Source organism: Physeter macrocephalus, chromosome 13 (assembly GCF_002837175.3).
Source record: "Physeter macrocephalus isolate SW-GA chromosome 13, ASM283717v5, whole genome shotgun sequence".
In the NCBI taxonomy this organism is placed as follows: domain Eukaryota; kingdom Metazoa; phylum Chordata; class Mammalia; order Artiodactyla; family Physeteridae; genus Physeter; species Physeter macrocephalus.
In genome coordinates, this window is record NC_041226.1 from 23,842,635 (window position 1) to 23,869,167 (window position 26,533).

The 26,533-nt window shown below is 44.2% G+C and overlaps 1 protein-coding gene across 18 annotated transcripts in view; it reads left to right on the forward strand.

The window, feature by feature from the left end:
• The window catches only part of ENOX1 (ecto-NOX disulfide-thiol exchanger 1), a 657,005-nt gene that overhangs the window by 113,710 nt on the left and 516,762 nt on the right, over positions 1-26,533 (forward strand). For all 18 annotated transcript variants that reach the window (XM_028497884.2, XM_028497886.2, XM_028497888.2 and 15 more), the window contains one exon: positions 23,119-23,184. The gene's annotated coding sequence lies outside the window, so the exon portion shown is untranslated. The remainder of the gene's footprint in view (positions 1-23,118; positions 23,185-26,533) is intronic.

Here is a 26,533-nt window from a genome sequence, read left to right on the forward strand (position 1 = left end):
CACATGCCGCGGAGTGGCTGGGCCCGTGAGCCATGGCCGCTGAGCCTGTGCGTCCGGAGCCCGTGCTCCGCAACGGGAGAGGCCACAACAGCGAGAGGCCCGCGTACCGCCAAAAAAAAAAAAAAAAAAAAAAAGGAAGTGAGAAAGAAAGAAATGCATTGTGGTGGTGAACCCTGGGAGTGCTGAGTGGGTGTGTGTACACAGGCATATATTTGTATTTATATTAATACATTCATGCATATAAGACCACATAAAATTTTTAATGCAGAAAAACACATTTTACCTGTATAGGTTGATTTATGGACACAAAAGGGAATGGAAACAAAATTTTGTACGATGTAGCCCTAAAGCAGTCCATCTGAATGGTAATGAAAACCTACTGATAGATTTTTTTTGGCAGAGCTGATTTTACCATTTTTTCCTAAATGCAGTTTGACTCCTTTTTCGTCTAAATATCAGAGGTACCAAATACGCGTCAGCTTGTCAGAGGTGGGCTTGATGCTTAAGGACTAAATTTGTGCTCATTCTTCATATGTTCGTTAAATATCTCACACACTCTCCCAGTTTTATTTTCTTCCTGTCATTCCTCTTTGCTGGATCTCCTCACTTTGGTGTTCTTCAGGGCCCTGGACTTGGTCTCACTCCTTCTCAGTTGCCTGAATCTCTTTTATTCACCCTCAAGCCTTCTGGCCTGTGTAGGTATTTTTGACTCTGGCGGTCGATCCTGGTGGCTTTCCCTGCAAATCCACTCTACCCTTGTTGATCCTAGACACACAGCTCCACTGTGTTCCCCAGCCTTCCTTGCAGTTAGGTGGCCGTGTGGGTGACATCTCTCTAGTGGGTTGTGGGCAGACATGCTGCCTTTTTCAGACCTGAGCCACAAAAGCCTACTGCAAGAGCTCCTCTCTGAACTGTCTTCCTTGTGACTCAGTAACATGGGTGCTGCTATTGGACAGGCTTCTGGAATGATTTTCCCCCCATCCCCATTAGAGTTTCTGGCATCACCGTCTGAGAAACTTCTTATGACTAAAGCCACAGAATTTTGGTGGTCTGTTTGTAACATTTAGTCTACCCTGCCCAAGACAACTCCCAAATCTCTGTATCTCTACCCGGAGCTTGGGCGATGTCTCTCAGGCATCTTGAACTCAACTTGTCTAAACATTGCCCACACCTCCCTCTCTCTGACCCTGCTCCTTCTCCAGCGTCCTTTTCTCTGTGAATAGTAAGCCGGCCACCCAGGGGCCCACGCCCCATACTTAGGACCATTTTTGATGCTCTTACCACTGCATCCCTCACTTAGTCCAGTGGTCTGCAGACGTCAGCCCTCTACCAAATTTGGCCTATTGGCCTGCTTATTGTAAAGAAAATTTTACTGTAACACAGGCACACCTATGCCCTTGGATATTGTCTACGTCTACTTTCTCACCCAAGCAGCAGGGTTGAGTAGCTATGACAGAAATTGTATGGTTGGCAAAGCCTAAGTTTTTCCTCTCTGGCCCTTTAAGGAACCTTGTGCCATCCCCTGACCTAGGATTGTCACAGTCTGTTAATTCTGCCTTCTTAATATTCTCTTGAACCCATCCACTTCTTTCCATCTCCATCATTGCCATCCTCATCCGGACGACTGAAACAGCATCCTAAGTGGTTTCTGTGTATCTAGTCTCACCGTTTTATAATCCATTCTCCCTATGGCATCCAAAGTAATCGTGCTAAAAGGAAAATGCTGAAGATCTATTTATTGCTACACTTAGCATACTCTAATGATACAACTCCCAAATCTATGTCTTTCTCTACAACCCCAGTCTTTCTCCTGAAACTCAGATCCAAATGTCACCACCTTGGTTAAAATCCTTCAGTGACCTCTATTGCCCTGAGAATAAAATAGCTGAGGCCCGAGCTTGCCTCCTGACTTAAACCCCAGCCATTCTTTACTTCTTGAAGTGCATCACGTACGTCGTGTTCTCCCTTGTCTCTGGGTCTTCCCCTCCCCTTTCCCACATTCCTCTTTCACCTGGATAAGTCTTACTTATTTCTAAGGTCGAAACTTAAAAGGACTTTGTCTAGGAGGCCCTTCCTGATTTCCAGATTAGGTTTGATCTCCTTCCTCTGTGCTCTCATAACACCTTGTGTTTCCTCTGTCATAGTTACTACACTTTACTCACCTTATCATTTCTCTCTCTTTCTATCACTGACTGTAAATTCTGCGAGAGGAGGGGCCATGTCTGTATTGAGTCTTGCTGCAATTCCAGCCTCCATCATACCTGGAACATGGCTGGCAGGTTGTGGGCAGCACAGTGCGGTGACACCAAGTCATATTTCCTGCCCTTTTCTCCCTCCAGGAACTTATAGGAAGAAGGAGAATGCCTTTTTTAGAGTAAGGATTCTAACTGAGTTAATTAAGTCCAAAGAAAATAAGTGATGAAGGGAGCAAATTATGAGATAGAATGCAAAACACATGCACATATAACCACACATGAAGCACTCATTCATTAAGTGCCCAAACATCCTAGACATCTAACACTACAGATGGGTGTGATCTGTCCCTCCCCACCCCCCTCTAAGTGTGACAGTGTCAGCCATCTTCAGTCATAAACAATAGAGGAAAGAGAACATTTCTTGTTGCCCTAGTTAGCCAGAGCCCTGGAGCAAGTTGTCATTCACTCATCGTTACATTCACTCTTCCATTGGTTTGTTTAACAATATTTGTTAAGCACGATGCCAGATGCATGGGACTCAAATATTCAGGGGATAAAAGGAGCTATTACCTAAGTGGGAAGGCAGACACCTAAAATATGTGGCAGGACAATATGGTAAACACTGTAATTTAGCAGTTGGTCCGAAGTAGTTATGAGAGCCCAGAGGGGGAAGGAAATTCTTTTCTCCCCGTTTCTGGCAAGAGGAAGGTGGAGATGTGCGTACACATTTTTATGGGAGGAACGAAGGAAGCGGCTAAAGTTCACCTCTCTTGTGGTTTGGTTTTGCTTGAGGAGCTTCTCATTGCTGCCTTGCCCACCTTTCCGTGGCACTCGGGTAGAGATAGCCTGCTGATTTCCACATGAGTTTGCTTGGCAGATCGAATAATTCATGTATTGCTGCAGGGCCAGCAGGAGCAGCATTTCTTTGACATATTCGGTTGAGTCACAGGAGAGAAGACAGACGCCGTTCCCGTGGTGTCACCACCCCTGCCCGGCCTCCCCAAGGAGGAGACACAGCAGGAAAAACTCAGTTCCTGGGCATTGACCGCTTGAAATAGCCACACGGGGACAGATCACACTTGATTAAGAGCGACACCATGTGAGTGAGGTTTGAGTCTACACGGGAAACTGTGTTTAACAGACGACTCACTTGGCTAAGAACAAGCCCCAGTCTTAGTGGGCAAACATTCACATGGTCTGACTTTAGAATCTCCTTTTGCCTCATTAAGCCAGACAAGAGAAATGAACTGATAATGTGAGGGAGAAATTCTGTATTTTCCTCAGTTTCTTTCTTTTTATTTTTCACAGCTTTTTTTTTTTTTTCCAGGAATCCTTGTTTTTCTTGCTCACCCCTTTCTTTCATCCTCCAAAATCTCTTGGAAATAGGCTAATTCTGATTTTAAAAATCTCCTTGGCCACTGATGGTATAAGTAACTGATAGCATGTAAATCCCATCAAACTTGGGGAGACTTGGCTGATTTACTTAATTAAGCTCACTAAGCCTCAGTTTCTTCATCTTAAAACTGAGGTTATTGGGGGCTTCCCTGGTGGCGCAGTGGTTGAGAGTCCGCCTGCCGATGCAGAGGACACGGGTTCGTGCCCCGGTCCGGGAAGATCCCACGTGCCGCGGAGCGGCTGGGCCCGTGAGCCATGGCCGCTGAGCCTGCGCGTCCGGAGCCTGTGCTCCGCAACGGGAGGGGCCACAACAGTGAGAGGCCCGCGTACCGCAAAAAAAAAAAAAAAAAATTAGGTTATTAACGCCACCATCTACCTCAAAAGATTGTTATGAGGATTCAGTGAGGTAACATAAATACAATCCTGGCATATCCTGACAGCTCCTTTGGGTTATCTTTTGTTATGAGGTCCCAAACTCTAAGCCTTGCCTATCATTTGTTCTTTGTTTAGAATGTCAAGACACTTTCCTTTGCCATTTTAACCATGACATGGCGAGAGCCTGCTGAAGGGTTATCTATACTAAGGTCTCATCCATTACTTTAACTCCTTGGTTGGTTTATGTTGGCCAAGACTTCATTTATTTTAGGAGATTTCTCGTTGTTTAAAACCGTGTGGTTGTTTATCCATTCTGTCTATACCAGTTTGCAACTGCTAATCCCAAACTCCCAATCCAACCCTCCCCCACCCCCCTTCCCCTTGACAGCCACTAGTCTATCCTCTATGTTCCTGATTCTGTTTCTGTTTCACAGATAGGTTCATTTGTGTCCTATTTTAGATTCCACATATAAGTGATATTATGTGGTATTTGTCTATCTCTTTCTGACTTACTTCACTTAGTATGATAACCTCTAGTTGCATCCGTGTTGCTGCAAATGGCATTATTTCGTTCAAGGTCCTACTGGATAGCCCAGGGAACTATATTCGATATCCTGTGATAAACCATAATGGAAAAGAATATGAAAAAGAATGTATGTACGTATAACTGAGTCACTTTGCTGTACAGCAGTTATTAATACAACATTATAATTCAACTATACTTAAATAAAACGTAAATTAAAAAAAAAAAAAAGTGTGCTGATTTTTGCCCTGGGTCTTCTAAAAGGCTGTGGCAAGCTTCTTCAGTTCCTGAGGAGGGCACATCTGCTAAGTAATGGGACTGGGCTCAGCAGGCCAAGGTGCTCTCATTTCCCAGGGTGCTCAGGGGCAACACTAGCTGGGCTCAACATGGAGCTCACAGTCATCTAAAAGTCCAGAAGGATGGAAACAGCAGAAGAACACAGATGTCTATCATTTATTAGCCTTTTTTCCCCACCACCAGCACCTTAAAGAAAAAAAAAAAAAAAAGTCACCATTTAATACTTGTCTTTCAGAATTTCCTTCTGAATCGAGGCCTTACATAGTTCAAGTCTAAATTGCCAAGGACACTGACTCATTTCTTCATTATGTAAGCCATTAACACGTCACCGCACAGAGGTTGGAGCACCTGCTTTAGGCTGCCGGCGAGGTGCCCCAGTGACTCTCAGCCGAGCCCTTACACTTGTGCTCACCTGCTCTCCCCAGAGAACTACCAGCTCAGCTCTCCGCCATTAGCTGCGAGTCCTGCAGAGAAGCTTCATTAGATCAAAAAGCTCCTCCTCCCTGCTGCCTTCTGGGCAGCCACCTCCCCAGGGGAATGGGAGGAAACTATGCAAGAGGCAGATTGCAATTCCTGGGAAGTGAAACTTTTTGCAGAAAATGCCGATCGACTAGATCTGGATGTATGGAAACAGGAAGAGACCCAGTGTGGGCAAGTGTCACCCAGGTGAACTTGAAAGCTGAGTGGGCATCTTTGGCACCAAGTCGTGTTTAAAGCCAACACCATAGAGAATGACCTTGGGGATCTTGGGAAAGTGAGGAAGAGCAGGATGATTTGCAGAGTGAGGCCAGAAAGAAAGCAAACGCTGAAGGAGCAATTATTTCTAAAAAAGTATTAGCTCTAAAGAAACACTCTAAACACTGTTTCTCTGAAAGCCATTGATTGCAAAGCTCAAATATTGATATGGATACTAGTTAGCTGTGACCATGGAACTTTGTGGTTTGGCTGACACAATGTACGTACTCCCATATTGTAATTATCTAGGGAAAATATTCTTCCAAAAAGTTCATGAAAAGACGTAACTTGTCACTGATCATGATTGGCAGCAGCTACTGCACATAACGGAGCATCGGCTTAATTAAACTCTTAATCCTTTCTTGTTCCCATGGAGGTCATATCATTCAGCGTGGTGAATGCAAACATGGGAATTCAATTGTTTCTGAAGATTCTCTGTAGGCCGATGGCCCTCAGAGGCGTTCCAGGACCTCAAAAACAAAGATTATTATCCTCTAGTGATCAGCATTACTGGGGTGGATTAGGAGCACTGTCATGGGATTGATGTTCCCGTCTTAAAAGGACCTTTGATTGCCCTTCGTGGCCTCTCAGAGGGTCATTAGAACCTACTAGACTTTAAATAAATGTGTTTGGAGACATCCTGGGACCTCAGACTTTTGCTTATTTTCTTCCTTAATTTTACTTCAGTTGGCGTAGTAATTGCTTTACAATGTTGTGTTAGTTTCTGCTGTACAGCGAAGTGAATCAGCTATATGTAAACATATATCCCCTCCCTCTTGGACCTCCCTCCCACCCCATCCCCCGTCCTACCCATCTAGGTCATCACAGAGCACCGAGCTGAGCTCCCGGTGCTATACCGCAGGTTCCCACTAGCCGTATGTTTTACACATGGTAGTATATTTACGTCAAACCTAATCTCCCAATTCATCCCACCCTCCCCTTCCTTCCCTGTGGCCACACATCCGTTCTCTACGTCTTCCTTAATTTTAGATATGCTCTTCTTCCTTCCTTTGACAGTGTAGCTCTGATGTCCTATCAAGTATAGCTGGGTAAAGTCCTCCCTGACCGCTTGGGTTCCTCAGTAACTGACATACTTGTCTCTACCACATAGTCAAGAATCTGACATTCATTATATTTCATTCTCTGCACTCAGTAAAATATCATTGTTCAAAGAGCTTAAAGGGGCAATAAGACAGTTACATACATGGCTAAAATACAAAATAGAAAAGAACGTGGGAACTCAAGTGAGGGAGATGTTATTTCCAGTTAGGACATCAGAACAACCTCATGGAATAGGTTATATTTAAGGTAGAACTTGAGAAAGATCAGGTGCTGACAGGTGAGTTGCTTCTTGCATAGACGCCTGCATCTTCATCTTTGGATGTTTCACATTCAACCACATAGTATAGCAAAAGCATGTCCTTGCCCAGGAGCCCTGGAATATTTTTCAAGAGGGCATGCTTCCTTTTACCTCTTTCTTCACTTCTTGGACCCCGTTACTTTGATGCCATATTTAAGACAGGGTGAAGGAGTGAGTGAGGGCCTGAGGGGTAGAGTGGTTGCTTTTACAAAATCATCTCTGGAGGTAGATCTGTGGCCACTTCATCCTAGAGTGAAGAGAAACCCATCTCAGAAACCCAACTGAAGTTGGTTTTGTATAAGCCTCACTTTTTGCCTGGTTCTTTTGTCTTTGATGTGTCAGCTGTGCATCTAATTAAGAAAGGTTATGCCTGACTCACAAATAGGCATCACATTCGTGCGGTGAACTCTAGGAGGCATGGGGCACCAGGTGCTTGGTTCCTTCCATCCGCTGAAACCCAGACCTGCTTCTGCACCTGAGGAGACACTTGCTGTCCTTTCTGAAGCTGCTCCTCTTTCCCTTCTCAGCTTCTCCTGTCACCACTTATCAAAGGGCCACTGAGGAGCTTGTGTTGGAGGGGTGGAGTCAGGATCTAAAAATCCCTCTTGCCTTATAGGACTGTCCCCGCCCTGGCTTTGCTAGACGGTTGCGGGAAGCTTATAGTATTACCCAGCCAGCTATTGGAGGAGAACTTCTCTGCAATTATCTGCCATTGACCTTGGCCTAATTTCTCATGTTTTGGCTGACATTCTGAAGACAGAGGATGAGGTTTAGATTTGATGTGCCGCAGTCTTCCTCTGAAGTGGTTTGTTTTCCTAGCCTAGTGGTTCTGTTCTATTACATTAAAAACCCGAGGTTTATTTTATGAACGTGACAACTAGTCATTATATGAGGATTATTCCACAGGCGCTAAGCAGAACATGTAAAATGTCAAGTGCCAGGTGTGGTTTTTTTTTTCCGATTTCATTTTTTTTTTTTTTCCCACAGAATTTTGAAAACGGCTTAAATCTAATTGGTTCCCCCAGGATCTCAGCTCCTGTTACATTTGTAGTGCTTCTTTTTTTGAGAGGCATCTGGAGAGACTGAACTGCCACTGCTGGTTGGCAGGCAGGGTAGGAGGATGCAGCAACTTTTTTTTTTTTTCCTTAGAAACTTTCAGATTTTGGGCTCAACTCTTCCCAAGCTTCAGTGTTTGATTTCCACACTTGTTTTTGCAATGTGGAGTTCTGCTTTTCCTATTATTGGCTTCATATGAATGAGAATGGCAGCCACTACGACCACCACCGTTGGTGGCCAGCCTATATCGACTGTGAAAGAAAATAAAGAGAATAAGAAAAACAAAGCACATATTAGTAATAGTAGAGTATAATCCATGTAGACAACACTTACCAAGCACAGTTCTAATAAATAGGCTTTTTGTGGGTCTAGTCTACTAAAAGTAAACACTTCTTTAGGCAACAGAGCTGAGTTATTATTAGTGGCCCAGATTCAGATGTTCCTATAGTCTAAACAATGTGAGAAGATGGCCAAAGTCTCTCCCTTAATCACAGTGAGGTCACAGCTTTGAAACCCCACATAGTGAAGCAAATAAGAAGCCACCCTCGTAGCAGGGAAAGAGAAAGGGGGAGAGTGTAAGCAAACCGGGGGCTTCTTCTTGCTTCAAAACGTTTTAGCCAGATTCTTACGCTTAAGGATCTGAGCTATAACCACAACGGAAAAACATACTTATAGTGTTTATTTTTAAATATATACTATTAAATGGTACTAAAAGACTCTGGTTTCGGAGCGTGAGTCTTCCACCGTGGAACTGAAAACTAGGAAGAAGGGAAGTCAAGGCTTTAGGAGACTATTGACCTGGTTTGGGCAAAGCATACCGAGGGCACTCGGAGAAGCCAGATACAAAAGCTTGTTGAGTACAGTGGTTAGGCTGCCTTTTGTTATTGGTTTAGAAATAGCATAGGAAGTAATAGCAAAGAAATTGTTCCTACTTTGGAAGATAAATGATTTGAAGTCTCTGTATTCAGAGAGCCTTATCTTGTAACATTTGACATCTACTTCTCTTAAACACAGGCAGGAAGAGTAACAACAAGAATGGGCTAAAACTGTGTTTTGATTAAGTGCCTCTTTGGATGTGTGTGTGTGTGTGTGTGTGTGTATGGCCAAGTGTATGTGTGTGTGTGTATGGCCAAGTGTGTGTGTGTGTGTGTGTGTGTGTGTATGGCCAAGTGTGTGTGTGTGTGTGTGGCCAAGTGTGTGTGTGTGTGTGTGTGTGTGTGTGGCCGTGTGTGTGTGTGTGTGTGTATGGCCAAGTGTGTGTGTGTGTGTTGTGTATGGCCAAGTTGTGTGTGTGTGTGTGTGTGTGTGTGTGTGTGTGTGTGTGTATGGCCCAAGTGAGAATATCTGTTTAATTGAAATCTGATTGTTCTGTTATTGGTGAGGGAGGACCTGCCCAAGCATAGAAAAACCTAATTTCAGGCTTAGCAGGCAATGAAGTTAATAATAAAACATGTTTATTGAATTAAAAACATAAGCTTCTTGTTAATTCATTTACGAATATTTCTCAAGATTTTCTTCCCAAGATAAAAACTTATATATCTGCCAGACGGGATAAGGGCCAGCCAGACTCCATGTGGGTAAATGTCCTCGTTTTATTGTCCTCAGGGAGACAGCACAGACCACGGGCACCAGGAGTGCAATGTTAATGTTGCCTGTGCCATTGCCGAGCTGTCCAACTCCGGGTAAATGACTTGGTCTCATTAGCCCTCAGTGTTTCTCACGTATGAAATAAGGGAACCTAAGGCTCTTTCTGCGTCTAATATTCAATAAAACAAAGGTGTAAACAGTGGAAAGAAAAGCACAGAGTGGTGAGGAAAAGATAAGTGTGGTAGTTCAGTGCTTGAGGAAGGATTTTCTGGGCAGAGAAGGAAACAAGCCAGGGCAAGGCTGCAACAAAGGTTCTCTCCGTCTTTGTTCAGCTCCTGTCTACCTGATGGTTTTAGGTAACTCAGGAATGCTCCTCTTGCCTGACCCCTCTTATTTTCTCTTTTTCTCTCTGTCCAATATTTCCTTACATCTTTCTCTACGCCCCTACCCACCACCATCTTTACATCTCTCTGAGGAATAGATATGGTTAGGATTTGTCAGGAAGACACAAGAAAAATGAAACTTGTTGGAAAAATAGTTTTCCACTTTGTTTTTTCCTTTTATTTCCTAGGATCTGTTATAGCTTCAATTTTGCTAAATAAAGACAGTGAAAATTTTCAGCTCATGGGTTGTGTGTTCATAATGGTGATAATTACGATACAGGTACTAACGTTGAGTGCTTACTGTGTGCCAGGAAGAGCAGTAACTTAGTTACTCCCCCTAACAACACTAATGAGGTAGGTCCTGTTACTAGCACCACTATGCAGATGAGGACGCTGGATCAGAAAGGTTAAGTAACTTGCCCACGGTTTCCAGCTAATTATGGCAAAGCTAGCCTCCGATCCCAGGCAGTTGTTTGCCAGTGTCGCCTCTTTCATTCACTTGGCCTAGCTGCATCTCCTCTGAGGCAGAGATGATATGTTTTATTCATTTTCCCCATTCCCTTGAGATTTGGTACAACGCTGGAGGAGAGTATACTTTGAATTCGTGTAGGATGGACTTACAGGCGTACCGTCCTACCTGGGAGAGAAAGCTGTCCAAGGCGTCCTCTGCCTCCAGGGAAGAAGCTGTGCCCATAAGTGCCCTCCCAGCTGTGCAGAGATTTGTGTTGACAAATCTTTGACTTGGCATTTGAAAGTATCTGCTTCCCGTCTGTGTGAACTTTTTTAATTTAGAAGTTTCAGTTTTAAGAAAGTTAGACTAGTTTAAAGGAGTTGAATTATATTTCTGTGCAAACAGTGAAACTGTAGTATCATTTAAACAAATGTAGCTGATAAGTTAATATATGAACCAAGAAATAGCTGGGAACAGAGCATCAAGGAAAGCACTAGATTTAGTTGTGAGAAAAAAAAAATTCCTTTAAGGTTTTATTTGCCTGAATGCAGTTGACTTTGGAGATATACTAGTTTTTCACTTATGAACATTTGATACAGGGGAAAGAAAATGGAACAATATGTTTACATGCCAAGGTCAATCTTTCTACTATTATGTATGATGTTAGGGGTGAGAGAAATAAGAGAGCTCATTCTTTTTATATTCATTGCCATGGTACAAGGATAATATCTTCTTGTGAGGATGTCTGTATTAGAGGGTGAAGGATGCATTGTTTATTCATTATGTCCTCTAAGATTTCACTTACCTGGTAGTAGGATTTCCAGCAGCTCTATCATCTGGAACATACATAGGTGCCTAGAAGTATAGGATCATGGAAGATTAATGTTGGAAGGGATCTTAGAGATCCTTTAACCCAACTGCCTTATTTTGCAGATGGGAAAGTACAGCCTCAAACAACTAAGGGACCTGGTCATGGATTAGAATAAAATCTTCAAATAGAAAACGATAATTACAAAGGTTGCATACTATTTACCCTGTTAATTTACTTTATAAGTATTTGTTAAGTACCTCATATGTGGAAGACATTAGGGGTAGAGCAGTCCTCCTTGGTCTAGGAAAGATACAGGCCCTCCTTCAAGCTCTTACCAAACATATGTGTCATGAGGCCACAGATGAGAAATATCTGAGAATGAGTCCTGATAAACTTTTTTTTTTTAACATCTTTATTGGAGTATAATTGCTTTACAATGGTGTGTTAGTTTCTGCTTAATAACACAGTGAATCAGCTATACATATATATACATATATTGACGATGACCGGGACTTTGTCTTGTTAATTCCGCAGTGTCTCATGCCCTCCAGGGTATGAAGCCGTTGACCACAGGAAGAAATGAAAGCTGTGACCACAATGTCGAAATCTGGGAACATTTAGTGTTAGCAAATCTACTGACTTTAAAAAGCCTACAAGGAATTATAACCATTCATTCATTCATTCATTCATTTATTTATTGGCTGCTTCGGGAGTCGGTTGCGGCACGCGGGATCTTTCATTGTGGCGCGCAGGCTTCTCTGTAGTTGTGGTGTGCGGGTTTTTCTCTCTCTAGTTGTGGCACACGGGCTCTAGAGTGTGCCGGCCCAGTAGTTGTGGTGCACGGGCTTAGTTGCCCTGCTGCACGTGGGATCTTAGTTCCCTGACCAGGGATCGAACCCGTGTCCCCTGCATTGGAAGGCAGACTCTATACCACTGGACCACCAGGGAAATCCCTGTAACTTCTTATTCCAGTGCTAAAACTTAAATTCATGTTGACAGCCCCGAGTCGAGAAAAAGTTAAAGCTCTTTCGACCCGTTCTTTTAGCAAAGTGGTTAAGTGTACATTACATTTTAGCTTTCAAATATAAAGAGTATTGATGAGTTTCACTTCTCTGGGACATTTTATGCATTTAGTCCTCAAAGCATTTGGTCATCGAAATCTGCTGAACACCTTTTACGCATAACAGCTTATCTCTAGACCATGAATAAATAAGTTGGATGTTAGTGGAGGGGAGATCGGTCATCACTGTAAATAAATGTGATGTTTGGCCATTAACTTTACAGCAGGGTTTTGTGTACTGAAGCACCAGTCTGAAGGTTGGGATGAAAGAGGTCACAATGCGGGAGAGAGATGGGGAAATAAATAAGCTACGGCAACTTCTGCAACCCAGGCAATGTGCCAAGTCTGTGACTTCATTTGATCCTCACACCAGTTCTGTGTGGCACTCAGTCGTCCCCATTTGCCGATGAGGAAGCTCAGAATCAAAGTGTGAGTTAATTTGCCCACGATGACATAGTTGGCAAATAGCAGGATTTGGTTCTGTGTCTCTGTGGCTTGGTCCATTGTCCTTGAAGCAAGTGGCATTTCCCTCTTCCACTGGCATGGAGTGTAGCTTGATGGACACATGCATTCGTTCATTTATGTATCCATCCATCCATTCAGCAAATATTTGGAGACCAGCTTTATGCTGGACTCTTTAAGGAGGTGCAGATATGAATTAATAGTAATTTGAGCTACGGGATAATATAATAAATAATAAAAGTTCCTGACAACACTGTATGACTTTGGTGGTTTTTAATTTTAGACTATAGACTCAGTGCTACTACTTTTAAGATTATACCTCTTATATTTGGGGGAATTATTTTTTTGAATTTTCAAAAACATTGATTAGCCATGAGAACAATTAAATCATTTGTAGTTAGCAAATTAATTTTTTAATTGCATATTGGTGCTAAGTTGGTGATGTAGGCCTCATGACTAAACAAAGGCAAGCTTTCTTTTTCTCCACATTTAGGCTGGTAGCTTCTTCATCCGGCACCCTGTATGCTATTGGATGCACATTTATTGTAGCACCTCCCAGATTCCAAGTAAGCAGGGTATCGCTTGATGGTGGTTTATTGCCTCTGCAGCTCTGAATGAGTGAAGCCTAGATTGGTGAAATTTATAGCACACAGAGTTAGAGAACAAGAAATATACTAACAGCGTGTTCTAGAAAGCACAGGATCTCAAGCCACAAGATCTGGGTTTGAATGAAGGCTCTTTCACTTGGGTGGCATTGTGCAAAATTTTTAAATCTCCTTGAGCCTGGATTTACTGATTTAATAGTGTATATGTCACATAGTGTTATGGGAACGAAAAGACACAGTATATGTGAAAAATGCTTGGCGAAGAAAGCGGCAGTGTTTAATTGTGTAAAGATAGGATCATCACTCTGATAATTGTCTGGCCAGGGTCTCAGCTGTCTTGTGAGGATAAAAGAGCATTTGACATTGGACCCAAGCTGTGAAGGAAAGACAAGAAATAGAGCTGTACAGAGGGATTGTTCTGACTGTAAAGGGACAAGAGTGTGAGCATTTGCCTTATTTTTGCCTACTCTGTTCCTAGCCATTTCTAGTGACAGGTACCGCCGGCATCCTGCAGCCTCCTGCTTCCAGCCTCTAGGGTGGCGTCTAAGATGTCTCATAGTGGTGTCGAAAGCCCACTGCTTCGAATGCCCCCCTGGTTTCTAATCCACTGCTTGCTTTTGGTCATTCCTACTTGTGTGTCCATCTGCTCTCCAGGTCTCCCACCATCGGCCCATCTTGCTCGCTGACTAGGCTGTTCCTAGGAGCAGACTCTCTGAATCAAGTCCCCTGTGACTTATCCCCAGTTTGCCTTCCTTCTTGCCACCTGTCTTTCCTGAGCGCTCTTTGCAAATCTCAATAACCACACTACCAAAAAAGCAAGAAAACTTTGCTGATATGAGAAGACAGAGTTAGGGAAAATGATGTGTACAGGCAGGACAAAGGATTCTGTAGGGCAGAGCGGACAGGGAGATAGGGCCTGCTGGAGGAGATATTGATGTGAATGGGAGCCTGTGGGTAGTTTCAGGGAGTGAGCTGCCTGAGCATCTATCTAGCAATAGGGCAGGTGTCCGCTCTCCTCTGTGTGTGCAGAGAGCCCGTCAGGCCTATGTACCTCTGTGAAAGCATTCGGTAAGAAAATCAATGTTGTAGGGGGAGTGATTCCCATCTTTACATGTGGTTTTAGCCCTGACAGGTGATTTTCTAAAGCTCCAGCTAGGAGGACAGGGTGCAGCTGACCAAGCATCTCAAAGCTCCTTTCTCCCGAACCTCCTCCTCTGGGCGCCCTCAGTCCAGTTACTGTGGGTACCACGTGCTGTGGTCTTGTCCATTAGCTGGCCTGTGCCTGCCATTGTAGAGGTCCTTTGGAAACACATTATTAGAGAAGAGCAGCAGAGAGGAAGTCTGCAAATCAACAAGAAAACAAACAACCTACATTCAGTAAGAGCAGGGAGTGTATGACTCACAGCGAGAAACACAGAGGCAGACACCCCCTCTTTGTTTCCCTTTCAGACTTCAAAACGTCGAGGTGGGAGACCTCGCAGCTTCTGAGGGAGAGCCTGTTGTTGGATGATGAGGGAGAGCCTGGTAGGTGGAAAAGGAGAGTCTATTTTGAAGCCATGTAGAGGTGGCATGCAGACAAGATAGCGTGCCCAGTCCTCCCGGGGCTGCCCCGTCTTCTTCAAATATGACCGGAATGGCTTTAGTGGTGATTTCATCTAGTTGAATTTTACTCCTTTAAATAATATTGCAAAAACCTGACCTGTCAACTCTGGTTTTCCCTTTTCCTAAAATGTGTTCAGTGCTTTGGGTGTTCTTCGGGAAGCCTAAGGCACAGGGGGAGGAGGTCCTGAGGAGGTGTATGAAGAGGTGGTGTTAGGCCAGCTGCTTCCATTTCTGAGGAAGCTCCTTATGTGGAACCCTGACGAGGTTTCTGAGGGGCTTGTGCCTGAGAGGCCTCGTTGTTCATAATGAAAATGTCTGTTTAAAAATCAGTGTCCCATTGCGCTTGAATATTTGATTTGCTGTCGGTGAGGTTTGCTTTCATGTCATTGATTTTTTAGATTTGTCAACCACATTTTATGGATCATTTCAATAGCATCCAGACAGGATGAGCTAGCCATAGGAAAGGAGGCCGCATCAACCCCACCCTTCCCTCATCCGGGGTGCGTGCTGCCACATGAAGAGTGGTGCTCGGGGGTGCCCTGAACTTCCGGGACGATTTACAGAGGCTGTGATGTGTGGTGTGAACTCCTGCAGGGAATCCTAGTTCCTTGTGTCAGCTCCGCTGATCCCTTGCTGTGTGACCTCCGGAAAGACCTTTCCCCCTATTTGCCCTCAGCTTCCTTGCACGTTAACGGAAACGACAACAATAACACCACTCTTGCTCCTTCTTCCTTGAAAGATTGTTGAAATGATCTCAGATTTGCTTTGAATTGCAAAACCCATCTATTAACCATGACACATACTTGCATATATCCACGTATGTGAGTGTATGTATCACACACACTCACACACCTGCTACTCACATTAAGGCAGAGGTCAGGCAAGTGGACCTTGAGTTCCCTTGGTGAACTCGGACCCCCACTGCTTCCTTAGGGCTCCACATGGCACCATGTGTGGTCTTCATAGGTCGTTTCCCAAGGGTCTTCCCTCTCTCAGGGAATGGTCTCTCTTCTTATTCAGAAATCATCTTTGATTTCTCTTTCTCCCTCACCTCTCATTTCCAGTCTATCCATCACCAATCCTGGCAGCTCTTCTTTCAAAGCGTATTTCAAATCCATCCACCTCTACTGCTGTCCCCATCATCAGCCTCTGTTGGTTCCTGTCTGTAATCCATCTTCCACGCGGGAGCCGGAGTGACTCTTCAGAAATGTAAAACACATTATGCCGAGCCCTGCTTCAGACTAGCCCGTGGCTCCTGGTGCTTCTGGAATGAAATTCGAACTTCTAACCATGGCCTCCTTAGCTTCCTTGGTGGCCTTCCCCTCCCTGCCTGGTTCACTAAGCTCTAGTGAAGCTTGACTCCTTTTTGTTCTTCAACACCCCACACTTTCTTACCTTGAGAATTTTTAAAAATAAGCTTTATTTTTTTTTAGAGCAGTTTTAGCTTCATAAAAATTGAGGAGAAAGTACAGAGAGTTTTCATATATCTCCTGCCCATGTGTACAGTCTCTCCCACTGTGGATACCCCCCCCACACAAGAGCGATGCATTTGTGACAACGGATGAACCTACACTGACACATCACTGTCACCCAAAGGTCCATAGTTAACCTTAGGGTTCATTCTTGATGCTGTTCATTCTATGGCTTTTGACAAACGGATGATGACATGCGTCTACCGTAATGTAGTATCATACAGAAGTTTCACTGCCCCAGTAATTCTCTGTGCCCCTCCTGTTCTTCGCTACCTCTTCTCATCCCTGGCAACCGCTGATCTTTTAACTGTCTCCATAGTTTTGCCTTTCCTAGAACGTCATAGACTTGGACTCATACAGCGTGTCGTCTTTTCAGAATAGCTTCTTTCACTTAGTGATATGCATTTGAGATGCTTCCCTGTCTTTCCATGACCTTAAGGATTTTGCTTTGGCTTTTTGCTCTGCTCGCCTTTTCCTGTCCCCCCTGTTTAACTAGCCTCTCTTGTCACATCGCCTTCTTGTAGGTTCTTTCTAGCACTTGTTACCCTCTGACATTTTCTTTTATTGTTTACTACCTGTCTCTCCCGCGAGATTTCAAGCTCTGTGGGAGTGAAGGTCTTGTCTGCCTCACTCCTGGTTGCGCCCCAGTGTCTAGAACAGTTCTTAGTGCATAGCAGATGCTCAGTAAATGTTGGGAGAGTTGAATGCATCAGTGACCTTCAATATATGAACCCGCTGTAGCTTTACTCTTCTCTCCTAGTTGGTCTTCAGGGTGACAAACTCTTTCATTCACACTGCTCCAGGTTTTGTTCGGAGGAAGAGGCAGACATTCATGTTAAGTCACTGAGTCTGAGAATTATTTCTTGTTCACCTTTGGCTTCTGAAGCTCTCTTGGTTGTCTGCTGAATTTAATGGGCCTCCAGACAAGCCGAAGTTGGGAGCCTTGTGCAAGAGAGAACAGAGGCGGTAGAAAATGATTAAGGGAAAATAGCAGAAAAGTATAATCGTACATTTACTGAGTCACACATTGTACTCCAAGCTGTGTATAACAAAAAACAAATTAGGAGACAAGTCAGATATGAAATGAGTGAGCACACAGAAGCCCACAAACACTGCAGAGAGGAAGGTATCTCTCCAGATGCCTCTTCTTGTTTACCAAACTGTAGCCTTATCAGAATATATGGATGGGCTCGTTCAGGAGAGGCATCATGCGGCCAGTGTTTGTGGCCCAGTCATGCCCTGGTGGCACAGAGAGACATGCAATTTCATTACTGCTTCTTGAAGAAACTTTCTTCAACCTAACAGACTTTCTAGGGAGACCAAACCAAGTGCAGCTGAGTTTAATGTTCTCATTAAAATGTTAAAGAGGCTTTATTCATGAATGGCTGAAGCTGTAATTGCTTTATCCTCATAAACTGTGGAAATACGTGGCCGTCTCTTACGGTGGCATTCACCCAGACCCCTCTCTCAGGAAGGTCTGCTTAATGGAGGGGTTGGCTGGATCTAGGGGCTGGGAAGGGGATTATCTGGGTCATAGCTTTCAGGGATGTAGTGGAAGTGATGGGAGGGGGGCCCCCCTTCCTTGATCTGTTTTCATGCTGTAGCTCTTGTTGTGTAAGCACTATTTGTCTACTTGACCTTGAATTCTAACTTGGAAATCACATGAGAGACAAACACTCAAATACACACATGCACCCAAATGTTGTGGGAAGAAGTGGGTTTTTATCCTCCCATAAGCAATAGCTTATTGAGGTGAGATTAGAAGAAATCCACAAAGTTGAGGTGCTGGTAAACTGAACAGGGGTTGATCTGGAAAAGAAATTGTGTGAATCACAGGTGGAGCTGGCACTCAGAACTGGCTTTGGGTGGTGACCAGTGCAAAAACACAGCTGTATAGCTTTAGGGAGTGGATACAGATGGCAAATACAACTACTTTTCTTCCTCTAAATATTTATAATGTTGTACAGGTAACACTGAAATCGTAGAGCTGTCTGTGGTCCATATATAGCTAGGAAACTATATTGCCAGAAACCTCAAACTGGAACTTAAGGGGAAGAAAGATTAAAACATGCTGTCGGGCTTCCCTGGTGGCGCAGTGGTTGAGAGTCCGCCTGCCGATGCAGGGGACGCGGGTTCGTGCCCCGGTCCGGGAAGATCCCACATGCCGCGGAGCGGCTGGGCCCGTGAGCCATGGCCGCTGAGCCTGCGCGTCCGGAGCCTGTGCTCCGCAACGGGAGAGGCCACAACAGTGAGAGGCCCGCGTACCGCCAAAAAAAAAAAACCAAACATGCTATCTTTTCATCAATTCCTTATTATTAGAAAGCACTGTCTAGGTAACAAATCTAGGTCTCATGATACGTAGATGTGGTAATGTGAGTAACATCTAGGGATTGTTTAAAGATATTTTTTCTTTTTCCATTGATGGGTCATTGAGGTACTTTACTCTGGGTCAGATTTAAATTAAAATACATGCATCCTAGAGTTGTCAAAGTTTTTTCCTCAAGAGGCAAATCCTTCTTTTCAGATGTGAGCGCAGGGCTTTCGTTAAAACTGTTTCAGGTCAGAGGGGGCAGTGGAGTTGAAAGTTAGCATAGGAGGCTCTTTCTACATGAAAATTGGTTGGGTTTCTGAAGAGGCCTTTTCTGGAGGGGTGACCATCTCAGCCCAATGGTTTTCATGGTGTTAATGTTGTTAACGTTAAAGAGAAACACTCATGATTTTTGAACACAAAGAAAGTACATGCTGATTTTAGAAATACTATTGATTATATACTGTTGATGAAATACCTTTTTAAGAGATCCAGAGCCAGATATAACAAATTACACTGCCGGCTAAGCCAGCTCTGCTCTAACTCTTGGTTGGTTGATATGGAGTGACTGGCATCCCTGTTTCGGGGAACTGCTAACCTGGTCTCTGAATTCTGACATGAATCCAGAGAGGCAGGACCTCTTGGGGTTCTATTTAGACCTAGCTCCACCTGTCGTGTCTCCTCTTTCCCTTTTCCAAGATAGGATTGCAATCCCTTTCCTGGTCTACAGAGCGAATCCATTCTGGAGCCTTCCTGGCTTGCCTACGAAATCTTGGTGAGCTATGATCAGGTCCTTACTTCCTAGTTTGACTCAGAACTGTTGAAGAAGTGTAAAGGTGTGATGAGAGCATCAGTAATTAGAGGGTCTGGACAAAGTATCCTGGCAACAAATGGAGGGACTGACTAATTTATCCCAGGCTACTGTATTTCTTTTGGAGAACTTTTGTCTGTTCTCTAGAGTTTTTCTGTTTGCTCATTTGCTGTTAGAATGTTAGTTGTCACATCTGACCACTCAGTATCCCTGCCCAGTCAGCCCCTCTGCCCTTTCTACTTCTTGGAGGTGAGTTACAGCCACAGCCCTGTGTTCACCTTATGATTAGGTGCCACTGCCAAAAGCCTAGGGGAAATTTTCCAAGTGCATCCGTGTGCCATAGTATTTCCCTCCAGCTGCTTAATTCTGTTGTGTCTTAGGCCAATACTGATTGGTCAGTTGATTCTTTGATTAATTCATTCATTCATCAGACATTTGGGGAGCATATACTATATGCCAGGGGCACATACTACATCTAGGCGCTGGGATAAAAGGGTGAGCAAAGCAGATTTGTCTACAGAGTTTTGCTGATCGTTCACAGGGGTGAAAAAAAGAGTGAAATACCTAAAGAAAGCCAAATTGCTTTTCTGTAATTCAAAGGGTGTGTGTGAGATTGCCATATCACAGCCAAGTCTGTAGAGTACTCCGTAAGTGCATTTCATGCAGGAAGTGGTGGTACCAGACATTTTCTGTATTATAATAATCTTCATGTATTTATTAAGCTGTAACTTGTAAGGCTTCCTGATGGGGCGTCAAATGAGCCTTTTTGTGTGCTGCATTGTGTCTCTGTCAGGAAGCACTCTGGTAACTCCTGCCTGTAATGAGGCCCATTTCAGTCATTCCAGGAGGGTTTGGGGCATCGGCACAAAGAGGGGTAAGACACACACTAAGGAAAGGGTTGGATTTATGGTGGGTTGAAGGGAGCGTCCTTAGGAAAAACCGGAGATGGAATGACATCCTTTTGCCTAGTATATTTCACGTCTCGGTACCCTTTGAGCACAGCACCTGAATAGCCCAGCATTGTTCTACGTTTTAAAAACTGCTAAGAAAATGCTAGCTTACTACATTTATAAAGTTTTTTTTAAAAATAAATTTATTTATTTGTTTTTGGCTGCGTTGGGTCTTCGTTGCTGCCCACGGGCTTTCTCTAGTTGCGGCGAGCGGGGGCTACTCTCGTTGCGGTGCACGGGCTTCTCATTGCGGGGACTTCTCTTGTTGCGGAGCACGGGCTCTAGGCGCGTGGGCTTCAGTAGTTGTGGCACGTGGGCTCCGTAGTTGCGGCGCATGGGCTTAGTTGCTCTGTGGCATGTGGGATCTTCCTGGACCAGGGCTCGAACCCGTGTCCCCTGAATTGGCAGGCGGATTCTTAACCACTGCGCCACCAGGGAAGTCCCTAAAGCTTGTTTTTTTTGCCTTCTCAACTGTTGACCTGGCAGCAGGTTGGGAGAATCTGTGAACTCCAAGTGTGATGATGGGACAGCAGATGAGCCCAGCAATTTTCCTATAATTTCCAGGCTCTGTGCCTGGGAGGTCTGGCTACACACTGATAACAGAGGTTCGACTCGGGGAAAGGAGAGAGCCTAGAAGAGGGGAAAGAAGTATGGGCACATTAGTGAGGAACAGAGAAAAGAGATTCAAGGGGAGAGAGGTAGAAAGATGCTCTGTTATCCTCGCTTCTCTCCCTCATCTCCTTCTTCTCATAGCAGGAGGGGGTGAGAAAGCAGGCAGACTGAAAAGGAGAAGAAGGGAGTTGAATTAGAGGTGGGAGGGCACTTGGAGTTGGTAAGGGAGAAGGAGAGTGAGTCAGAGGAAGCGAGGGGGAAGGAGGCAGGATAAGGACTACTTAAATGTAGGGAGAGGAGACAGGCACAGAGAGGGGCACGCACACTGTGGTCTCACCGAGAGCCTTCAGTTGCTCCCAGCGATGCAGCAGCCAAATAGCCAGTGTCCCTCCCCGAAGATAGTTTCCTGACTTTTGTATTAACTTTAATGCCATTCTCTTTATGGTCCCTGTATTGCTGGCTGCAGCTGCATGGACACTCTGTGTGATCAGAGAGCAGACGCGGAGACTCAGTTCTGTTGTCCCTGCCCCCTTGCAGTGTCCGGCAGACTTCTGGGTCAGTGCCGCTCGCATTTGATGTCTGCCATTCCTCCTTGTCTACAGGTAGGGGAGCTGAAAGGGAAAAAAATGTTCCTAACGGCTGCCGCCTTTAGAGCTCATGCATACAAATGTTCAAAGCAGTTGGGAAAAAGAACTCTGTACCGTCACAATCCAATATTTTTTCTAAGTAAAGGTAGTTGACTCCTTCATGGCTGGGCTGGGTACTTGCCCTAACCCAGCACCACACTCACCGCGCCTACAGGTGGGCTGCTTCTTGAAACACCTTTCCTCTTCTGTTTTCGAAGCTCAGCTCAGGAAGCCCTCGCAGTGTTCCAGGTCTGGGTCAGGTGCTTTCTAAGTGGGCACCAGTGCCCTCCTCTGCACCCTGGCTTCTGGTGCCAACCTTTCCCTATTAGGGCTCCCATTCCTATTGTCATTTCTGTTCTTCCCCTACACTTTGGGCTCTTTACCCAATGTTGGATATTATGGAGCATCTAAACAGATGTTCACTAACTGCTTATGGAATGAATGAATGGCTATGGTGCTGCTTTTGTAAGTGTAAAACAAAAGTCTTCTGGAATCAACTATGCTTTAGGAATAAGTGTACAATTAGCCCACGTATTCTGGAAGAGAAAAGTTGACTTAGCCAGCAGTGAGGGATTTCTGGGGACTTTATTCAGCTGTAATAAAGGGACTGTGATTCCATTAACTTCTGGACACCAGAGGACAGTCTTGAAGTTTCAGGCAACCTGTTTCTTGTGATTCTAGTAATTGCAGGTCAGATAGATAAGGAGCTTCAAAACCATGCTTCTCAGACGTGAATGTGCATAGGAATCACTTGAGGATCCTGTGAAAATACAGATTCTGTTTCAGGAGGTTTTAGCGTTTCAGGCCCCCTGGTTTTGCTGATGTTGCTGGTCCGTAGACCTGACTCGAGTAACAAGATTCTAAAATACTTTCTGGTAAATAAAGTTGGGATTTATTCTATGGAACTATATAGATGCATTTTTATAGTTTGAGGAACCACAGACTTCCTAAGAGAAAACGTAGAAATATCTGACCCTTATGTCAACTTGGAAATCTGCAGGAAGTCTTTCCTACACTTAAAAAGAGTAACCCTGTACTGATCAGCCCCCCCAAACTGCTTTCAAATGATACTCTAGGTTGTACTGCCCTTAACTAATATACAGCTTTATTTATGTAGGCTTTTCCAGATTTGGGAGGCCCTGGCCCTGACCCTAGCCCTGGTGTAGCTACTTTAGCAACAAGGACGACTTTTAAAGCAGAAATATTCTGTGGAAGATCGACAGTTCAAGGGCTGTGTTTATGATGAGACCCTTGCATTTATGGATTGTGACCATGCAGAGACCTTCTCCAAGGACAGTCAATTCGAATGGCTGGAAGTAGGAAGGCGCAACATTCAGCTCGAACTCTGCAAGCGAAACCTTGCGTCTGCTTATATATATTCCAGCAGCTCTCTGAGTCTGCTGTTGGACGTTTTCTCTAACACGGCTGCCTTTATTTTACAGGTCCTTTGCAGCCAGCATGATGCCATCTTTATAACCCGTGGAGGAGAGAGCGCTCACCATGTTCAGGTAAAGGGATGGTGGGTACAGCAAGCGACGAGCACGGCCACTGGCAGGTTGCTTGTCACTGTATGAGAAGTGATGCAGCTTAATCATTCAGTTGACATCATTCTCTTGTGTGTGTTTTACTCACTTATACTGGGGTGCAGAGGGCCAGTCATGGGTGGTCTCAGTGAACTGATGTGCATTTGGGGAGCATCTCAGAGTACCTAAAACACGGGCTCTGTAGACAACCAGGGAAGAAACAGGACTGGTCACCTGGAACCTCTTTCCATCTTCTACAGTGTTAACATAGAGTTATTGCTATTGTTCATCTTTGTTACCTTATCAGAAGGCTTTAATCTTTTCAACATTGATGTAAATAGGTGAATCCTGAAGACTCTTCTAATTAAAGTCTTATCTCTGTCCCCTTATCTGAAGTTGCCCTTCTAAAGATTCTTTGCATTTTCCTTTTAAATAAATGTATGTCCCACAACTTTGATTTGCCCCAACAGGTCACCAAGATTAATTTTCCATTAACCTTTATGGCTTCTTTCCTTCTCATCATCTTTTTAGAGTATGAAACATTGGGTCAGCCTCTGTATAGGATATAAACCATCTCTTTCTTGGATGGTCTTTATGGAACGGACGTAGATGGTGGTGATCTCTGGTCCATTGACTGAACCTGGCCCTGTTAATTGAATCAAACCATCTGTGGATAGACCCGCACAAGAGTTCCATTGACCATGGCAATTTTGTCATTGGCCTTGCTTCGTTTGTGACCCAGTCTGTATTAGTTTTCTCTGGCAGCTGTAACAAAGGAACACAAACTGGGTGGCTTAAACGACAGACACTTATCATCATGCGGTTCTGGAGGCTAGAAATCCGAAATCAAGGTGTCAGCAGGCTTGGTTCTTCCTGAGAGTTGTGAGGGAGAATATGGTCCACGCCTTTCTCCTAGCTTCTGGTAGCCTCAGGTGTTCCTTAGCCTGTGAACGGCCATCTTCTTCCTGTGTCTTCGCATTGTTTATCTCTGTGTTCACATTTCTGCCCTTTTAAAGACACCTATCATATTGGATTAGGGACTCCTTTAATGACTTCATCATCACTTGACCATCTGCAGGGATTCTACGTCTAAATGAGGCCACATTTAATTAAGACTTCCACATACTTTTTGGCCCACATAGTTCAACCCATAACACTATCTAAGGGAAGGGGACTTCGTTCCTCTTGGTTTGCCCTAAAGAAACTAGCACAGAGCTTGTTGCTTAGTATTGGTTGAATGAGTGAATGGCAAAGACCATAATGACCGCGGTCGAATTCGTTTGGCAAAAGCAAAGTGCAGTGACCAGAGGTGGGCAGCACTTCTGCTCCCTTATCCTCAGTGACCTCTTACTTTTAGGATAGTCCAAGTTCAACAACATCATAAACGGGACACGAGCTTTCCTTGAAAAGTAAGAGCAAGTAGACTTTTCCCAAAATGTAGCCCTCTCTGTGAGCCAGGCCCGCTTTCTCTACTGCATGGCAGGCTGAGCTGGCAATTTACATGCCACCTCCGTCAGGACATCAAGATATCTTTCCAACGAATTCAGTACCATTGAAATCGTACTTAGCCGGGCTATTCTTTCTTTCCAGCTGCATCACTTTGGGCTTATTAAATTTAACGTCTGTTCCAGAGCTCTCATCTCTAAATGCAGTCCTGAAACAGGTCTGCTCCCGTTGTGTCTTCTCTCTTCTCTGTGCTTCCTCGGGTAGAAATTATTAGCAGTGGTCTTTTGCGTGTTGCTTAGATTTGAGTATTGGTAACATGTGAGGACCCTGGTCTCAAGATAGCACTTACATGATCCGTTCCTCAGCGATGTTTATTTAGAAAACCCTTATTTCCTGCAAGGGTAGAGCTTTCTGGACGTATCTACTGTGACTTCCAGGAAAGGATTACCTTTCTGTCCCAAAAGGGAGCCTCCTGCTGAGAGAAGTCCAAGGCCAGTGGGGACTTGGTCCTGGGAATGAAGCAGGCATCTTTAGAGACCCTGTGAATTGATTTCAGGCCCCGGGTTAGTGCTGCAGGTGGGCAGGCCAACACCTAGATACAGACTGTGTGGCTCCCACCTGGCCTCCCCAAGGCTGGACATCAGGTGGGCTGGGATAATTGACTTCCAGGCTTCCCAACCCCACGGAAGCTTTCCTCTTCCTGGCGGTGGGGCTGCAGGCCACCCCATGGCCGAGGGATGGTGTTGGCCTAGACAGCACTGGATTTCTAAGGTGATGACAGGCAGTAGAAAATGAAAATGAAAATAAAAATTCATTTTAGCCTTTTTCACTCTGACATTAGTCCTAACAAAATTGGTGAATCACAAGGCAAATTTTTATGGTGTGTGTGATGCCTGCAGGCACGGTTCCACCAAATGCCATCGTATATGGTTGTATAACTTCATCCTGGCGCCTCCACTGCTTGCTTGCCTTTTCCATTTTATTGAAGTGCTGACTACCCTCTATTACAAGTGCTTACTATCCTTCTATAATAACTTCCATGTGAAATCCCCTCGTTTGGTGCGTGAGAATGTCTACAGGCCTAAATTAAAAGTAAAACAATTTGTTTTGGTCACCCAGTGACCATATCAGAGTGATGGTGGAAGAGCTCTTTGATGATGATGTGTCGAGTTCAGTAAACAGTTGCATCTTGGTCGTTAAACAGTCCTTAAACAGCTTGTTTAGTACCCTAAAGTGGCACTGCTACAATTATAACATTCTAATAAATCTTATTTTAATAACTAGGTTATTTTGTGTGTACCTAACCCTTCTCTGCCATTAAAGAGAAATAAACCAGAAATGAAACGTCAAGAGTCTTGAACACTAAAAACTAACTTATTGTGGCTAAGTCTTTTTCCCTCTTCCATTTTGCACTTTCCAATTTCTCTAATCTGAGATTTCTGAAAATTCAGGTATACCTGTTTCGTGGAATTGATAATAATATGCATATTCACTGTGAAACTCTGATTTTTAAAAAAAGGGGAAATGATTTCTGTGATTTTTTAGTTGATAATTAACACGGTAGTTTTAAGACCTCTGAAATTTTAGAGTGTTTCTGTGATACACGGGAAACATTTTAATTAAAGAAATTATACTCTGAATCAAGATTCTGTCAGACTTTCTCAGAAAAAATATTTGCACACGGGTAAGTTAAGATACAAATCTTAGTGTTTGTTCTCTTTGAGTTCTTCTTCTGCCTGTCTCCTGACGGTTCTTTTTTTGTTTCTTTTAAATCCGTAAGCTTATACTCAGAGCTTTTTTTTTTTTTTTTTTGCGGTACGCAGGCCTCTCACTGTTGTGGCCTCTCCTGTTGCGGAGCACAGGCTCCGGACGCGCAGGCTCAGCGGCC